Source organism: Aythya ferina, assembly GCF_964211825.1.
Source record: "Aythya ferina genome assembly, chromosome: 17".
NCBI classification, from domain to species: Eukaryota; Metazoa; Chordata; class Aves; order Anseriformes; family Anatidae; genus Aythya; species Aythya ferina.
The window spans coordinates 3,882,339-3,896,981 of NC_140316.1; the positions used below are offsets into that span (position 1 = coordinate 3,882,339).

The 14,643-nt window shown below is 44.7% G+C and overlaps 1 protein-coding gene across 1 annotated transcript in view; it reads right to left on the reverse strand.

The window, feature by feature from the left end:
• The window catches only part of GALNT9 (polypeptide N-acetylgalactosaminyltransferase 9), a 432,488-nt gene extending 419,397 nt beyond the window's left edge, over positions 1 to 13,091 (reverse strand). The window contains exon 1 of the mRNA XM_084491673.1: positions 12,924 to 13,091. The gene's annotated coding sequence lies outside the window, so the exon portion shown is untranslated. The remainder of the gene's footprint in view (positions 1 to 12,923) is intronic.
• Between the last annotated feature and the right edge of the window lie 1,552 nt (positions 13,092 to 14,643).

Here is a 14,643-nt window from a genome sequence, read left to right on the forward strand (position 1 = left end):
GAGCACTGCACAGGGTGGCCGGCCCCGGCAGCCAGCCCACGGCAGGGCGAACCCCCCCTCCCCACGCTCCTTGGGGTCAGCGGTGCCAGGAGGGATGCTCCGGGTACCACGGCGGGTCACCCCCACTCCATCCTACCTCGTGTAGCCCCTCCAGGGTGACACAGAGCCATAAACCCCACCGAAAGGCGGAGGGGAGGCTCCACTTGCTCCTCACCCTTCCCCACCTCCACGAGGTGCTGGGTGGGGGCCTCTCCTTCCTGCTGGCAAAGCGACTGCAGGGGCTGCAGCGAGGTGGGACAGCACGGCCCCATCCCACGCACCGCCCCCTGCTGCCCCCGACCCCTGATCTTCACCTCTGCACCATGGCACGATGCTCTTCTGCATCGCCATCCAAGCAAACCCCGCAAATAAAGTTGTTTATTTAAAAGCAGCTCTTTACCATAAGTGACAAATCATTATTTAATTCCTTTGGTACTCATGGAAATAACATCAATCAAAATGAATGCATCTGCTAGCTAAATATGAATGTAATCATCCATTAAAATGTTAACATTTATGAAAACTGTTTATTAAAATAAAGTGATAAGAATCTCATTGTGATTTGACAATCAGCTAATGTCCCCTTAAGGCAGAATTGGAACACTTGATGTTTGGAACCAGATAACATTTTAAATGCCCCATCAGCTTATAACTCCAGCTATTCTAAAGCGTGATTACGCCTTCTTACAGCAGCAGCAGCCTGGAAGAAGAGGGCCTTTTAAAAAAAAAAAAAAAATTCTTGTGCACATACATTGCAACACAAACCTTCCTTTTTCAGCCATGTGTACATAAACCTAAATCAGAGAAACAGCCAAAGAGGTGAGCACATGGAGGTACTGACATTATACCAGGTGGTTCTGCCCCACCGCATCTAGTAGGGGTCACAAAATATCACAAAGCACTGGAGTTGAGAGCAGTTTTCCTGCAGGCATAGAGGCACTGGGAGAGGCTAGCAAAGGAGCATCCTTGCTACCCAATGGTCTGTGCCCAGGGAAATAGTGACGGGATAAACGAGCCATCCATCCATCCAGGCGTGCATGCAGTACATGGATGCCCTGCAGACTGCACTGTGTTCTTGTCCTTGTGAACATCCCAGCTGCTACATCCATTTGGTCGTGCATGCTGGAGTCCTCTACCTCAAAACCAACCTCATTTCCTTTTCTGAGAAGGGAGAAATTATACGTGTAGTTAGATAACACTTAGCTGTAAGGCAGGCTTGACGACTACAGGCAGGTTTCATTTTGAGTCATACTTTCAATTAAGCACTTATCAGGTCTGCTTCCTTGTACACGAGCCTCAGATCCCCAAGAAGCTTGCTGTGTGCTGAGAGCAGTGTACAGGAACCACAGTGTGTTCATTGCACAGAGATCTTTGGTCTTCCCTGTTCCGGCACATTTTCAATTTAGATTCACATGAGACTGCGACAAATCCAGTTGGCACCTGTTTGCTACATCTAGCATTTCTCCAGACAGCTACGAGGGGATCCAGTCACTGAGCTCCTACTATGCTTTAATCTCCAGACTCAAGCTAGCTCAGGCAGATCTCTGTAGAAATCTCAGATATGCAATTGTCCTTTGACAGGTGCAGTTTGATCCTAATGTACTATTTCCACTGCAATTAATAATGAATCATAATGCATATATCTTGCAACAACTAGCTCAGGAACTAGACTATTTCCGACACCCCTGAAACTGGTAAGCTTAGTCATGAAGTCCTCTGATGAAATATCAACCTCTTCCAATACTGAGTGGGAAGAAGGGAATTTTGTGTCTTAATCTGTTTTAGTATGCACTCTAAAAATCTTGAGGATACTTAACACATAAATAAGGATGTTCTCTATAAATTTCTAGGTTTCTAACTATTTCAGTTGAATTTAGTAAACAATAGCTCCGTAGTTCCCAGTCGATTGAGCTATAAACCCCCAATCACTAGCAATTCATTACATGTTAGCTTTAATAAGATAGATCCAAATTCCTGTGATAACCACGAGGAAATCGTGAGAGCTGTCTTTGTTCTGGAGAATTTCCACTATCACTCAGCATTAGTCAAGCACTAATGGACATTAAAAAATAAAGAATTGCTGCAGACTGTAAAAAATACATCATTTCAACTTTCCCATGTGACTGAGGCCTTGAGAAATTGACTGACATAGCTATAACAAAATAATTAGCCTGATATAGCTGTGCCTGTATAACTTCTCCACATGGACACTCTATTCTAAAATTTAAGTGACTTTATTACAGGATAATTACTCAAGGACTTTAGTCCAGAATGAGATTCTGCACAGGAGAGTTTTGCCCGTGTGGCTCTAGTGATTTAAATTCACCATACTAAGCAGGTGAATTTTGCTGTGCAGACTCTCAGGAGAGTCTGCCAGCAGTATTAGATAAGACATCCCAATTCTGTACTATCTGAAAACTGAACTTCTGCACTGCACCTAGCACAGCATGCCATTTTGCATGCACTCTCAAGCAGGTAGGGCATCTACCTCCCACAGGAACATCTTCTAGCACCGTGGAAGGGAGGGAAGGCAGATATCATGCAGCTGTAGAGAAAGAAGTGGGATTTGGTGAGCAGAGGGTCACATTTTTCAAGTGTGCTATCAGCTCTATTTTCAAACACGAACATTGGATGTCCAGCCTTTCCACCCACTTGCCTGCACTTCTGGCCAGAGAAACACATCTCAGATGCCAGACTTGTTTTCCTTCCTGGTGTTCCACTAATGCTCTTTCAGAAGTATGCAACCCTTACACGGGTTACATCTGGCCTTTGAAAAATGCTGCGCTCTTAGCACGATATCAATGCGTGCTGTCAAAGCCTCAGTCTTCAGCCCTCTGACCAGCTGCTGGCTGTCATCCTGATTTGGCTGAGTCACCCAGGCCACAAATGATTCATTAAAGCCACCAAGGGTCCTCACAAGCCGCATTCTTTGAGCGAGACTTCACACGCCTCCATTAACAAATGTCATGATTCAGGGTGTGGAGACACGGTGAGAACCTCAGACTTGGGACACCCAAGGGATTCCTCCTCCTCGCACTAATTAGCTCTGCTACGATCCAGCGGGTGCTAACTACGGCAGCACAAACGAGCCACGTCTCGCCTGATCTCAGAAGCAAGCGGCCCCAGCCTCTGCACAGAGACCACCCGGGAGTCTTGGGTGCTCCAGGCACAGAGTCATTTACCATGTGTTTGAAATTGAACTAGTGGAAAGATCTTGTTCAGTCCCAAAACACAGCTGAGCTAACACGTAGGAATCAAAGGAAACAAGCAGTCCTATTAACAACAGAATAAGTGAAGCTTGGCTTGCTGCGCATTTGTCTTTCAAAGTTGAGCTCCTCTGTGGATTCCTCCATGCCCAGAGGACAGAGTTCATGCCTTTTCTTCAATGGACAAGGATTTAGCAGGGTCTCCCCTGCCTGTACAGTGTGGTACATTTCCCTAATTGTAGAACTCACTGCCCTTATCAAATTTGCCTGAAATCAAACAAAAAAACCCTGTCCCCATTGGAAATACTAAGCACTACCCATTGATAACTGCAAACAGACTCAGAAGATAGGAACACAAGAATGATTTTATTTGTAGAAGTTCAAGGTCTTCAATTCATTTAATCCCTGTATCTAAGACTTTCTGGGTACACAGGCAGGTGAATTATTATAGACTGTTCCAGCACTTCCCCATCTGTCAGATGTGAATAGTATCTCCCTGCTCTACACTGGTGTCATGAAATTTTAATATAATAATCATAAAGGCATCTCAAGACCAGGACAGAATATTTATGCCCAAATCAGTTTTCAATGGTAGTAAATCCTCCCATTTTAGCTCCACTTGAAAATGAAAAGGCTTGCTCATGGAAATGTATGTCTCCTCAACAAACAGAGGTATGGCTCCACCTGTTTAATGAGCGAGAATTAGGAAACGCCCAACATTTGGAGCAGACGAGTACTGGCCTTTAAATGAGATGTGAACCAATCCACAGGATTGCTCAGGGGAGGATTGGGCTGAACCACAGGGATGAATTATTTTCCTGTGAAACTGCCCTATTAGGCCCCAAATCAAGAGTAGCAGCCATACACGGAGCTTCCTGTCTCTAATGAACTTTCTTGAAATTATTCCTATTTTGCCAGAAGTTTTGACACTCCCCATACTGGGCTCCTACTTGCACCATAAGCAGGTTTTATTGTCACAAAGAAAAAATATAAGAGGTTCTGCAGCAATAAACAGAAAGGAAACACTGAACAACTTGTGCCTTGCAGCTAAGTGTGATCCAGGCTCCGCTGCAGTCAGAGCCAGGAGTCCCGCTGACATCAGCAAGGCAGGGATTTCACTCCTGGAGGCTTGTTTGCACTTGTGTTTTTGTGCTAAGGAGGCTGGGAACCCATGCTCGATAAGGTCAAGCAGGTCTAACGGGGGCGATGCGATGCTCCTCTCCCCTTTTGAGTGCAAGGCACAGCGCGGGCCACTGCATGTGCCTGCATGTGAATTATTTAACTGTCCAGCTGGTTATAAATAGCACAGCACTCCCCTCGCCTTTCCAGCCTCTGTTGTTAAATGGGCCGTCAGAGCCCAGCCAAGCGCTGAGGTCACAGCCTGGGCTGCACATGTGGCCGGGGTGCGCGGGATGCCAAGGGCAGGGAGCAGCATGTCGCCACGAAGCCCGGTTCCAGCACGATGATATCAGCCTGCTAGAGAAAAGTAAGGCAAACTGAACATTATGGAGCTGCCAAAGAAAACACTGTCTTCACAATGAACAAAAGTCTGATTAATTATTAATTGCCTGCCAGCTAATTAGCATTCCCTTGGGCAGCTGTCTACAGAATGCCTTGTATTTCCAGCCCACCCCAGGCCAACATCAGCTATGCAAATGGCTCTGGAGCGGAGTTAGGAACTGATTTGTTGCCTGAAACAAGTTGCTGCTCTCCCCATCACCTCCTGCCACCCCTTCTTCCTCCACCCAGGGGCTGGAGCTCATTACAGTGACAGCTCAGGAGAAACTCCCTGTTCTGATGAACCTCTGCCATTCCTGGGCAGCCTGTGCTTTTCCAAGGAATTCAGACATCTCCCACCAGCCTTCCTAAGGCGAGGACACCCATGGTGCCCCGTGCTGACAAGCCTTGCTTGGCTGCTACATGGCCGGAGAGGAGGAGGAGCAGCTCCAGGCTGCGAGGAGCTGATGAGTGACAAAGGCAGGGACCACATCTTGGCTTTAGAGCTGAAGGCAGCATTTAGGGAATTCTTCGTCAGCTAATGCTTGCGTTCAACCCCTATTAACGTTAATGGGACTTACGCACATGCATCAAGGGCAAACAGACCCCTTATGAAAGCAGAAGCATAAATTACAGCTAAGTACAGGCAGAGCAAGCCTTCAAGTTGCTGTTTTACCATGCTAAGGATGTACTTTCCATTTTATACCACAGCAGCTTTTTTTTTTTTTTTTAAATGGAAAGAGCCAATGCAGTTGGTGAAAAACTGCAACAGAACATGGCAGTATCTCAGTCTGCCATCACACCGATAGGTAAAGGCTACCCAGAAACCTCTCCAAACTAGGATACTAGTATTACAATTCCAAGACACATAACTCAGGGACATATTTATCATGCTGCCTTTGCAGTACAGACAAACCCTAAAGTGGATTTGCCATTCTCCCTAAGACCTTCACTCAGCCTCTGTACTCATAGCTGACACCTGAGTGTACTCAGTTCTCATCCATAAGATGAAAACGCGCTTGGGAGCTTAACAGGACAGCAGGCAAAGTTCACAAGGAAAGATGAAGAAGGAAACAAGGATCAACTAGAGTGGTCTTAGGTATCAAGGCTGACCATCAGCAACCCAGTGTGCCACAGAAGATGAGCTGACCTGGAATCCAATGGCAGTAATGGACATCTATCCAACATCTTCACCAGAGTCCAGACTGACTCTCCAGGTCCAGAGTTTTGAGGAAAGATCACGTCCTTTTCAGCAAGACAAAGGCTGCCATGGCAATTGGAGAAACTCTCATTCATGGGAGCATAGGCTCATGGGACAGAGCCGTTTCCTAGTTTGTTTATACATTTGCTAGCACAAGGAGTCCTACATCTAAGACTGTGCATCCCAGCTGCAAGTAAACATCATAAACAGCCTGTTTTGCTGCCCAAAGCCATAAGATAATCACAGAATCACAGAATTTCTAGGTTGGAAGAGACCTCAAGGTCATCGAGTCCAACCTCCAACCTAACGCTAACAGCCCTCCACTAAACCATATCCCTAAGCTCTACATCTAAACGTCTTTTGAAGACTTCCAGGGATGGTGACTCCACCACTTCCCTGGGCAGCCTGTTCCAATGCCTCACAACCCTTTCTGTAAAGAAGTTCTTAAACTTCTTTAAGAAGTGCTGATGCAGCAAGACAACAGAGATAAGGAGGGCAGTTGTGTTCAGGCTGAAGGGCCATAACACCTCCGTGGAGTTCATATGTTTTAGGGCAAGGAACTTGATCTGCCATGCAAAAAATGACAAGCCCCCATTACCACAGCCAAAATCTTATCCTACAAGGTTTACCATACCTGCCACATAGCTGTACACCCCACTGTGCCAAGAAGGCAGCACATCTGCGGAGTACAAACCCACTAAGTTACAACTCTAGACATGGCATAACCCCCTGGAATATACAGGCACTGCAGAGGAGCAGAAGGTGTTTTTGTAGTACCTGTTAATGGCTCTGCAAAGAACATACAGCCACAATGCACAGACAGATTTTTTTTTTATTAGACTGCATTTTCCTCACGTACTTGAGTTATATAAAGTACATAAACTCATAAAGTCCAACTAAGACTAGCATAAATCAGAGAGAGCACCGCTGAAGCCAATACAGTTGCACTGGGGTGAAAGTGGCATAAATCAGAGCCTGATCAGGTACACATTTTCTTTAAGGTAGACAGACCATTAAGTGGCTTACATAGACTCCTTATCACATTACAGTTCTGTAAGGTAAATAACAGCCACCGTGCACTGTATGTAATGAATTGCAGCCTGCAATACACAACAAATGGCCATTTTTCTCTGGGAATCTCAACTCTGAGCTCTGAGACCAAAAATAATGGGCAATATTCTCCAGCATTCGTGTGTGACATTCCCATTAGTATTAACAGGAGGTATGTGCCCAAAGTCAGGATGCATTCATCAGCAACCTGAATTGGGTATTACGGATGCTCCTGATCAATGTTCTGCTTTCCTCCCCAGCAATGATCCTCCTAGAGAATAGCCACAGCTCTTTCCTCACCTTTGCATAGCACTTGCACAGGAAAACATGTATACAGTGGCAGGTAGAGCTGGAATCAGAAGCAGGGCAGCCTTGTACCAGTTACCTCTGAATGTGACACACCCCCTCCCAGAGTATCCTTTCTCAACCTCGCACACTTTCAGGACTCGAAGGCCAGATAGTAGCTGGTAGCTAAAGCCTGAAAAAGGTGAACGGGGAGGCATTAAGTGACCACAGAGCCACGGGGCTGATCAGCAAGAGTTAGTGAAGCTGAGTCCCTGACCTTTTACTCAAATATTCTGTTACATGCTACCACCTTCCTATATTTACCCTGAAAGGCTGTAATCTCCAGTGAAATAACCAGTGAAAGAATATAACAGTAAATTAAGAGATGAATTTTACAACATAAATGCCCAACCTGCCTGCTTTCCTCCCCCCAAAAAGGCCTCTGCACATGTGTTTCACCATTCTCTGCTTATTTTTTGAATTACACTTCAAGATGACTTAAATATAGAGCTCAAGCAGGTGCAACAGGCAAACAAACTGTAGCTGACACCGGCAGAGTGTGCACGTGTACACAGCTTCATTAACAAGAACAAATTGCTTCCTGCCCTGAATTGCACCTAAGGAGATCCATAAGCTGGTTCAAAACTAAATATATGCTGCAGCATATGTGCTTGCTAAGAAGATCATTAGAACATAGAGCTTAGGGAGAGTGGTGTGGCATGAGAAAATAAATACAATATGCAGTGGAATCTGTGCAGGAGGCAGGGAGTGAAAGACAGAGGCGATGCTATTCCTGGCCTGCCCAAGCAGAAGGACCTAGCACTATGGAGTACATCACAGATAACCAAAGGATGAAATTCAGTGCCTAACTTAAGCCATTAAATCTCAAGATTTTGGAGGTATGAGCTGTGCAATTAAAAGAGTCTTTAACAAAGACTTACATCACGACAGTAATACCGAGTGCTTGCAGCTCTGAATGCAGGGGCTTAGTCCCAGAGTTACTGGTCTGTGGATAAAACGCCTGAGTGCTCTGTCCATACCTTTGACAAGCTGTAATTAGTATAATAGAACAATGTAAACAGGACTCCGAACTAAAAGATAACTGACAGTGATACAATAGAGGGGGATCCGGGGAAGCTAATCCAGAAATTCAGTGTGCCTCCCCTCCCCCCCCCCCCTTAAGCAAGGAATTTGAGTGCAACTAAAAATAGAAGGTGAGACTATCTGACAGCTAAATTGCCAGTGGTAGCTTAGCATGGATTCAGTTACATTGCTCAGCGACCCTTAGTGAATTAAATAGATTGAAATGCTAATGATAGAGTGAATTCCCAGTACAGAGGTAGAATAAAGTAGTCAGATTATGTTTCAGACAAGGTGAGTTCAATGGCAGCAGAGAGATCAGAGTTTGTTTGGATCAAGGGACAAAGGTAATTTGTCTAGATCAGGGCAGAGAGATGCTGCTTTAAAGCTGCTGGGCTCCCCCCACGTTGAGTAACACTCCAGAACGGCGCAGACCTGTCAGCCATTTCAGTGACTGTTACTGAGCGTGATTTCTATCATCGCTGGAATATTTTTCACTGGTCTCAATATGTTCTTAATGGCATTGTCATTTATCTCCTAATTAGTTAAATGCTACTCCGATGACAGATGTGTGATGATTCACCTGGGCTGTCACTCAGACTATACTTAGCATTCGCCGTGAAATTTGTTGCAAAGCAGTGCAAAATGAGACAACTGGGTATGCTAAGGGTGTGCTAACATACAGCTTCAGTGGAAACATAACCGTGGTATTTTTTACTCTTCGGTATCTACAGGATCACATACCACGGCATCACAGCTTCAGAAGCCTTCAGAGGTTCATCTTCACTGCTCCTCCTAAAAGTCAGGAAGCAGCATTGCCACTCTGCCAACAGACCTGATCAAATATCTCACCTACTGTTATAGGCACTGTGAGAAACAAAGTTGTGTTTTGGCAGTAGAGAATTACTCTTCTGTATTCCAAGGTAGTTGTGTAGTCATAATAAGGAGAAATGCTAAGTGGACAGTAGAAGTGATAAAGAAGAAATGATAAGTGGACAGTAGAAGGCCTCACTGTTCCAAAATTAGGTAGAAGCTTGAGAAAAACAGGATGAGCTGTGTGAGAACAGTAACACAAAAATCACAAGTTCTCAAAACATAAGAAAGGAAAAATTAAAGGGTTGAAAAAAAAAAAAAAAAAGAAAAGAAAAGAAAAATTGTACATATATGCTAGAGAGAAGCGTCAAGTAGCTTGCGAACCTGTAGTACTCAGGCAATGAGGAAACAGGGGAGGTGATCAGGTGTCGGGTAATAGGGAATAAAAGGTTAGGACATGTTTACTAAAATGTGCTCCTGATCAACAGGATGCCTGCCATTGCAATCACAAATAAAACAGCTTCACAGAAGATCCTGTCTGAAGAACATTGAGATGTTTCTCACAGGCACAGACTGAGCCCAGGCCACCTGCTTAACAAAATTTATACCCTAGGCCAGCAATATCACAAAGTGATACCCACATTGCACACACACAAAATAAGTACTGAGCCTGGAACTCCATCCAGGGTTCACCCATTTAAAACAACCCTGGATGCTCTCCAGAGTGGGTATATTACTACATAAATTCCAAGATCAATTTAGCTTTAAACAACTAATCCATCCCTTCTCATCCAAGGTCACGCAGCAAGTCAATGACACTAGATTAAAAAAAAAAAAGAAGAAGAAAAAGAAAATGCACTATCCTAGCAGTAAGGACAATTAAAGACCTTCTTGACAAGATAGGGACCTTGCCATCACCCAGAGCTTTAAAAATGAGATTAGGCATCTTTCTAAAGGATGTGTTTCAATTCGCTACCCATGTAATATGGGATAGTTATTCTCATAAGACAGTGACATTGCAACATGTCATTCTACTATCAATCAGTGGTGTCATAATATTTCAGTGTCAGTCATCTGTTTCCATTACAATAAATAAGAATTAGGTAGTCTACTGAAGAAAAAACTATGCAAGTGTAGGTAAGGTTGGGGGAAACGTAACTTGTCGTGCCCGCAGGAGTTTCTTTTGTTATAGCTTACAAAGATGTGAGCAGGAAATACTAGCTCTTCTGATGGCTGTGCTTTTAGTCTAGGAACCAGACCTCACCATCTGGTCATTGGGTTAATTAGTATGTAAGAAGAAAAAAAAAAAAAAGGAAAAGAAAATAAGATTTTCCAGAGTGGTAATTCAATTTAGGTTGTTCTGTTCCAGTGCTGAGATACAAAAAGGACCAGTTTTCAGATGGCAGCTGACTGCAGGAATTAGTCCCCCTAAGCCAGGCAGGCTGCATCGAGAGTCATTTCTTTTTCAGACACCGCACATGGGATGGAACCTCTGCCTTCCTCTTCACTGAGATCAGTTCTTGCTTTAGCCTCAGTATTACTACAGAAAAAAAGACCATGTGGGCAGTATTTGGGAACTGCATGAGACAGCTTTGATGACTGCCTGTGAGCCATCATCCTCAGTGTCCAAGGTTAACAAGAGTTTGGGACCAATTTTCCCCTGTTATACCAGTGAAAATCTGATTAACTGCAGTCATTGAAGCACAGAGAGGCTGACAGCAGAGCCTCACCCCTTGTGGTTCCAGGCCTAAATGAGATTCAGCAAGTAGAAGTAATTCTTGAGAAGCAGAGCCCTGATATGCTCTCCATTCATAGTAACAGTCCACTTCATGCCAAGTGACTCATTACCATGAGTGAAGGGAATGTGATTCAACCAGAAAAGTAGATGTAATTTGCATAGATTACTTTCCCAGTTGGTCTCCATGCGGTGGAGTTACAGGGACAGCCTTCACATCAAAAAAGGATGGTCCCATGAGTAATTCTTTGCTTAAGTATTAAGATATAAGAGATTGAAGAGACATTTGGATATGGCAGTCTAGACGAAAAACATTGCAAAGAAGGAAGCCTTTTGTTACATTTATTTCTAGTGTTGTGGAAGGAAAATTAAATTAGTATTTGGAGGATGCTTCCAACACCACTGGTGAAGTGAGGAAGAAATGTTTCTCTTTGTAGTCCATGGATGTCTGTGCTGGAAGAAACAAAGAAGAGAAGGCCTCAGAAAGGAGTCGGTTCAAATATTTGCCTTTGTCCCCCAGCTGGGTGTCATTTGCTTTTTTATTCAGAGGCAAAACCACAATCATCAGCTTTTGTAGATACAGATATCACTGCAGAGCCCGTGGCTCCCTTCCTTAAAGGAGGCAGTACACAGACTCGCTCCTCACTTTGGATTCTGCAGCATTTCACGGGATGAAACTCAAAGATAGCTTTCAGCATTTATGTATCAGACCATTAACCTAAAATGAGGATGCAATTTCACATATAACTCTGCAGTGAAATGTAGCAACTGCAGCCAGTAGTTTATCATTTCTTTCACTGAAGTGCTTACTGGCAGAATTACGATAGGAATAAGCAACTGGTTCCAGTAAAGTCATGAGGACAAACCCAGACTGCTGGCTTTCTGCATAAACGGTTTAATGTGATAGGGCACAGGGAGAGCAGAAGATCTGTCAGGAAAAATAAACAGGAAAGAAAAATATTACTTCGGAATAACTCATCCCAAGTAAATTGAGCTTTCTGAAGCAGCAGCATGCAAACTATTGAGTTTCAAGAGTTTCATCCTGGCTCCAGGCACCATATGATGCTTCACTTGACAAACAAGCCAAGCTCAAGAAAAACAACCTTGCTAGATTAACGGAGCAAGCAGGGATCAGGGAGAACTGCAGTGACACACAGCTCACCGCATACAGTTTGCAAGCAGTCAAGCTTTGGACAAGACAGATAAGCATACAGACCTGAAACCCCAAAAACTTATTTTGGAGTAGTTCAGAAATCAAGCCAAAGAATTTCAGGAAAATATTTTCAACAACAACAACAAAGAAAAGCGCACAAAAATAAAAATTCATCAATACAAAAAAATCTCAACAAGTGTGCAGAAGCAAAGTTACACCTCCCTACACCAGCACAAAGCCAACAAGCAAATCAGCACCCAAAGAGACCCTCCTTCTTCCATCCCTCAACCTTCCATCCACAGGCTCAAGTCTCATGAGGTTTGCTCCATTTCTTATCCTTCTGACCTGGCTCTGAGATGGTTAACTTCCTAAACCTGTGCCACTGGAAGAGGAGGTTCACCACTGCCCTCCTGGAGGACAGATGGGATGTATCATTGAAGGGGTGGGTAAAGTTATACCACCTACAAGGCACTCCCTTAATCTTCCAGATCATTCCTCTTGAACTCCATATAGGAAACCAGCTAGAAATTAATGATCATGGAGTGGGTTGATGACAGGATTAAGGCTAATCAGGAAGCATTACCTGGGTAGGTAACACAGGTATGTGACCTGTCATCATCCTGGGGCCTTATAACATTGTGTTTATCAAGCAGGGTTGCTGTGTACCCTACAACCCTATCTGCACAGCCCAGACACTCATGGAAAGAACTACGACCTCCTTCCAGGTGGCTTCAACTCCTTTCTAGGAAAACCAGGGCTCGGGAGATGACAACAAATATCAGTCCTCTCCCAGCACAGAAGCATTCCCAGTTCCCACAGCCCAGACAGCCCCAGAAATCCTATTATTACCCTTCGCATTCTTACCACGCTGTTCAAACTCCTTTGCTTTCCCACAGCACTTTGGCTGTGCTCCCAGCCACACTGGATGTATTTGTTTGTAGACAAGGCCCCACGAGTCCACTCTCAGCAAGAAACATCATGCAGAATCCAAGCACAGAGTGAGGATGCAGAAAAGATCCCAGCTGCTTGAGAGCTGCCTTTTAAAGGGAGGAGCGGCGCCCGTTCTGGGAGAAGCTACAGCAGGAGAGACCACACAGGTGAAGAGATCAGTGCTTACATGCAGAAAGGTGTGGGCTCTCCTTCACAGCTGGCAGAGGTTCAAGAGCTCTTTGGAGATCTTTGTTCTTGCTGCAGGCAAATTGCAGCAGGCCCACTTCCAAGGTGCGCTTAGTAGCATGAACTGAAATGTCAAATGATCCATGTCAGACAAAATAAGCTGATAGTCATGGGTTATTTTAATATGAAATCAGCTATCCTGCAGCCAATTCCAGATATAGGTAGTCTCTGCTGTGACCAGAATTTGGGAGCCAGCAGGCCCATCCCTAGCAATCTTTTTCCATGTCTTCAACTCCTTTGGCTTGTCCCCCCTCCCGCCCCAGCGAGACGGACAATGCCCAGGACCACACACTGATGTTCTTGCCCTGAGAGTGTTTTGCAGAAGGGAGATGTCCTTTCTGCCCCCTCTCCCTGTGCAGAGGGGCCCTACAGGGACTGTCATGCAGGAATGTGGCATTTCTCGCACTATCAGCTCCTTGGCTCTCCCTAGGAAAAGCTTTGCTAGCCTTTTTTTTTTTTTTTTTTTTTTTGTCCCTTTCAAAAGACAGGAGGGGGAAGGAAAGCAAGCAAGAAGCCCTTGTAAGCACTGATATGGCCCTGAGGGCTTCTCCACATTAAAGCTGATACAGCAGCGTAACTCCTACAGGCTGCTATTGTGGTCTGTGTTTGCACTCTCTACTCTTTAATTGCAACTGTTGTCGACAACAGTTTACAAGACCACTTGCAGCTCTGTCTTGGAAATCAATTCAGATGTCAACAGTTGCACTGAGAATGGGCTTAAAGCAAGTGGGTAAAGGCCATAAACTTGACACTAGAAAATCTCCAAAAAAAAAAGAAGAGTCAGACTTTTCAAGGAGGGCAGCGGAGAGGCCCCGTGACCAAAGGAGTCTGGGAGACACCAGCCTCTGGTCATCAAAGTGGTGCCTACACTGTGCATGTGTGCACCCAGAGGGTCAGTAGCTTTGTTTTCTTCTGCAGTGATAACATGAATTTATAACATGAATAACTATACATTTCAGAAATAGGATTAAAGCTGTCAAAGTAGCAAAACTTTGTGTTTTCGGCTCTTCCGAGGGTCTGTTCCAAGCAGGCTCTGGTTATGAGTGGTAGTGGCTGGAGGGCTCATCTCCAACCAAGACCTCCTGGGGCAGAGCTCCATGAGGAAACAGGAGTCAAAATGTACTAGGTAAGAGTTTACAAATGGGGAACTGAGGCACAGGAAGATTAATAATAATGATACTTATAATTTCTTTAATGCTTTAAGTGGTCCACACCCTTTACAGATGTTGACTGCTCGACCCCCACAATACCCTGGGGAGACCTGACTGACTATTATTATCCTGTTTTTCACAGATGGGGACAAGGAGGCTGAAATGTGGTGCTCCCAAGGCCAAATAGTTGAGAACTGCTGAGCATAATTCTGTGCTTCAAGTCTGCTCAGGTGCTCCACATCCTGCACAAAAATGTC